The sequence below is a fragment of the Crotalus tigris genome, unplaced genomic scaffold (assembly GCF_016545835.1).
Source record: "Crotalus tigris isolate CLP2741 ecotype Arizona unplaced genomic scaffold, ASM1654583v1 scf7180000017881.257975618366:2651188, whole genome shotgun sequence".
NCBI classification, from domain to species: domain Eukaryota; kingdom Metazoa; phylum Chordata; class Lepidosauria; order Squamata; family Viperidae; genus Crotalus; species Crotalus tigris.
This window is the reverse complement of record NW_024096698.1, coordinates 732,507-737,541: the sequence shown is the minus strand read 5'-3', so window position 1 is coordinate 737,541 and position 5,035 is coordinate 732,507.

Below are 5,035 nucleotides of genomic sequence, written 5' to 3'. Positions count from 1 at the left end.
TTACTATGCTAGAATATATAAACAAGGACTGTTTTCATATAAGATAGTAAAAAGCAAAACAAAAAAAGATAATTAGAATGATGTATGACTGATTAATATGACAATGCAGAATTTTTCATCTATATCATTTTACATCTATTTTTTCCACCTATCCCCTTCCTCCTCTCCATCTCCTTTAACCTCTTTTTCAATGAAGAAATCTAAAATTCTCAGAGACTTGAATATTTTTCTTCTCTTTTATATGGACTGATAAAAGCACTGACCTAATATAATCTTTGAAATGTATGGGCAAAAATGATACAGTAAGCTTACTCTAGACTAGATGATGAAGATATGATAGGCTTTTTTTTTCTCTAATATCCACAAATATTTTAATTGTATCCCAAATGCACTTGGCCAGCCATAGTCTATATTAAATTCTATCTCACCTCAATAATAAAGACTGCTTGGAAGTTTCATTAAATTCAACAGAGTTGATCTATCATTTTTATTTATATTGATAGATGCCTCAGCTCCTGTACTTGAGCCTTTATGAAACTCGGTGAAAAGGGATTAGACTGCCATCTTGAGGGTGTTCAACAGTAGCTTTTTCTCGTAGCTGAATGGAGTGCTAGTAAATAAGTTGTCTTACATATGTACCCAAATTTTACTGCTATAAACAGTAGGATTTAGAAAGAAGGTTTCTAGAAACAAAAGTAACCTTGCCTGTGAAAGCAATCTGCAGTAATTTTGGTTGTTCATTTAAAAAATACTGACCAAAAAGCGATAAAACCTATAGTACCATCAGGGATAGCTTTCCTATTAGGTGGAGGAAGAAGATAATCTCATGTAGCTAAATGGAGATTATAAAAGGGTAGCAATTTGATTGTTTGATAAATTCTAGGCTGTTCTTTTCAGCCTAGAATGGGAAGATATGGATTTTCTTTCTAGCTTGGAATACAAATTGCTTTTTTTTTTTTTTTTGCAGCTTCACTAGGAAACCTAATTTCTTATTCCAGGTTATGTCAAGGGAAAAAAAGCACCAACATTGATAGTGATGGTATTAATTTTTTTATAAAGTTTTTATTGAGTTTTATAAGGTTGGGAAGGAATAGGATCAGGATGGGGATTAAGGTTCGGGGTAGGGTTGGAATCAGGATTGGGGTTGGGACAGGATTGGGAAAAACATTGGGGTTGCCCCCTAATAACATTTTCAAGCTTTAGCAAACAGACCATTGTCCGGGTACATATGTTCAATAGCACTAATTAATATATTAGTAAATAGCTGTAATGAATATGATAAACAATAACCATAAACAGTATCAGTTAGTCAACACATATCATTCTTCTTACTAATATATATTCAAAATAACATATCACATTCATTTCTCACTAGTTCATTTTCCTAACCATTGGTAAAAATTATCCCATGTTTTAAAGTAAACTGAATCTTCTTTCTCTTTAAACTCTAAGGTTAGTCTATCCATTTCTGCACACTCTAAAATTTTCTTAATTAAAACCTCTTCAATTGGTAAGTTTACATTTTTCCAGTATTGGGCAAATGCAATTCTCGCTGCTGTCAATATATGCAATATTAAATACTCATTCTTCTTCTCATACTTGGCTCCTAATATTCCTAACAAAAACAGTTCTGGTTTAAATTCGATAGTGATGATATTATTGACCACTGAGTCAGATCAGATGGTTGTTATCGTGATCACTTTAAGCTTCTTTCTGGATATGAAGCAATGCTACTATGTTTTGCTAAGATTAGGGTAGTCCTCAACTTACAACAGTTCGTTTAGTGACCATTTGAAGTTACAACAGAACTGAAAAAAGTGACTTATGACTCTTTTTCACACGACCGTTGTGGCATCCCCAGGGTTACGTCATCAAAATTCAGATGCTTAGCAATGGACTCACGGTTATAACGGTTGCATTGTCCTTGGGTCATATGATCACCTTTTGCGACTTTCTGAGTCAATGAGGAAGCTATATTCACTTAACTGCATTACTAACTTAACAACTGCAGTGATTCACTTAAGAACTGTAGCAAGAAAGGTCATAAAATGGGGCAAAACTCACTTAACAAATGTTTCACTTAGCAACAGAAATTTTGGGCTCAATTGAGGTTGTAGGTGAAGGATTGCCAGATCTTTAATGGGTTGAGATGGTGTGATCCAGCTTGGAAGGCCAGTTCACCTCAGAGAACAATGCTTATGGAAATTAAACATATTTAATGTGATATATTAAGCCAGCTTAATTGTGCAAACTATAATCAGTGAGTCCACAACACACTAAATCATAGCTTGTTTAATCAACCATGACAAGTTGGATCTGTATAATCCCATAAACCATGCATTATCATTTACGAAGTATAATGGCCAGCCAGAATCAAATGTAGCTATTGATTCAAATTGTTTATTCAATCAACACATATATACTCAGAAGTGAGACACTGTTAATTCAGAGGAAATTACCGGTAACCCAATATGAGCATTTATATCATACTTCTGTCTAAATAAAGAGGATACTTCAAGAAGAGTTTCAAAGAAAGATGATGTTTATGATAATGATGATTTAATTTTACATGCTGCCTGATTCCCAGGAACTCTGGAAGGTTTAAAAATGACCTAAAACATAATAAAAAGAAGAAACAAAAGTGAAAGACTGCGGAATAATAAACTGGGTGGAAATAGTAGAAAACAGTGTAGGTTTAAAAAGAAACTTTTAGATTAAAAGAGATTTTAGGAATAGGCAGATCATTACAGAACTTTTGCTAACTTTAGGGAAGGGGGAACTTTTAGCTCTCCAGAAATTGTTGAACCATAGATCCCAGCATCTCTAGCCCAGTCGGCAATGGCTGCTGGAAGTTGTGCTTCAGAAACATCAGGAGCACCAAGGTTTTTCATCCCTGAGGTCAAACACTGAAGTTTGAGTTATGACAATAAATAAACTGATTTGTTTTTAATATAATGGGACATACACTGATTAGTAAAGGATTGCAAGATTCTATACCACTTGCATATTTTTTAAAAAGTGCTGATTTCAGGTGGAAATCACTCTGAAGTTGGGTGAATCAATAATCCATGAAGAAGAGGCCACACTAAGGTTTGAAGAACATAACCTCCAACAGCTGGAGAATTTAATTGTTGCTCAAGTGTTCTTTGTGGAATGTGTGCATTAACACAGAAACTTTTTTTCTCCACTGATTAAAATGGATCAAATATTTTCCAATTGCATTTTGGAGCTGAGTAAATTCCAAAGCCAAATTTGCCCTTTTTGATGATTTTTTAAAAGTCATTTCTTCTCAAATACTTAACTGGAGCAGCTTCATCACCAGGTTTTCCTCTCTTTCATCCTGGAATAACCACAGAGCATGTTGCGTCCTTGGCGGGAAAACAGACACGAGAAGCAGCTGGAGTCCTCAGGTTCTTTTATTCAGCGTTCAGCTTACAGGAAGATGGCTTCAGCTCAGCCCAAACGCCTCGCAGCCCCTTATATAGGCAACTCCCGGGTAAATGGGTTACTTTTCCCGCGCCAGCACCCGCGCATGCGCACGGCGCTGGCGACAGCCTGTCTGGTCCCGGGCAGCTTTGCACCTGCCCGGGACTGCCTGCAAACGCCCGAGCCGTTTGCAAAGGCTCGGGACATAACACCCCTTTCCCCCGGGCTAAAACTACTACCAACATACAACATTTATTTTATATGACATTTTGCTCCCCAGTGCTCCCACTGTTTACTGGCCTTTGCCTTGCCAGCAATGTTATGTAGTCTTCTAGGTACTTGGGAGATTTCTTTGCTCTCTGTGACCTTCTTAGCTGTGGGTTACTGGCATAAGTCCCCTGACTGGAGGGAGGCGTGAGCCTATTCTCTCTATTGTGCCCTGGTGTCTTCCAAGGACTGTGCCCCGATGCCTGGCCTGCTTGCTTGCCCACCGGGCTCGTCAGGCCAGGGCTTCTGTTGCTTTGTGACCTGGTTGACCTGCCTAGCTGTAGACCCTCAGGCCCCTTGAAGTGATAGCCGCTGCTGGGCGTCTCTGTAGGACCTCCTAGGTCAGTCCAAGACCTGTCAGGAGGCTGTCCATTCCCTGAACCCCATTCTGTGTTTGGGCTCATGTGGGTTTCTGTACTCTCCCAAAACTCAGGTGTCCCCTGATTTGTGCTAGGGGTGTTGTAGTCGGGACTTGGTTCCTCGACTAGCTCTGTGTATGTTTGACCCTCTGTAGGATTTGGGGTAAGGTCAGGCCAACTTTGGGGATTGTGTGCCAGCTCTCTTGCGGGGAATGATTTGTTGGGATGCCCCCGGGTATCCTCCGTGACTGGAGTGCTGTGTGATATGTGTGGAAAGTGAGTATGCCCCCGGGGTGACTCCCTGGCTGGAGTAGGCGTGGATGCCTGTTGTGTGGGTAAGCTCCATGACTTCCTTTTCGGAGCAATTGCAGAATCTTGGGACGGGCCGTCTGTGGCTCCCTCAGTGGAGATGGGCAGTAACTCTTGCCCTTCCCTTTGCTCCAAAGGGTCCCCCTCCCCCCCTGGAAAAGACCCAGGAGTTTCAGCAGAAAAGTCCCGCCTAGAGCGGAGTTGGTCGATGTGCCGACGCAGGACACGACCGTTGTCCAGGGCAACCTCGTAGGAGAGAGGACCTGTGATCCTGGACACAGAAGCGGGGACCCATGTATGACCAGGCCCGTAATTGCGAGCCCAAACCGGGGCACCCACAAGTAGTTGTCTAGGTGCCCTAGGATGTGAGGTAGATGAAGGCAGTCTGTCCGGATGCAACCGGTCAAGTCTAGTAGTAAGTTGGCGCCCCAACGAAGTTCAGCTGGACTTCTCCCTGTAGAAGTGGACGGTGTGGTGCGATAAGAAAGGAGAAAGTCAGCCAACCTGTGATGCCAGTCCCCGTAGGTGAGTCTCTTCAAGGCGTCCTTTGCGATGCGCACCATGCGTTCAGCCATACCGTTGGTGGAAGGGTGAAAGGGCGCAGATGTGGCATGACGAATCAGGTTTGCCTGTAAGAAAGCTTGGAATTCGGAGGAGGTGAATTGAGGGCCGTT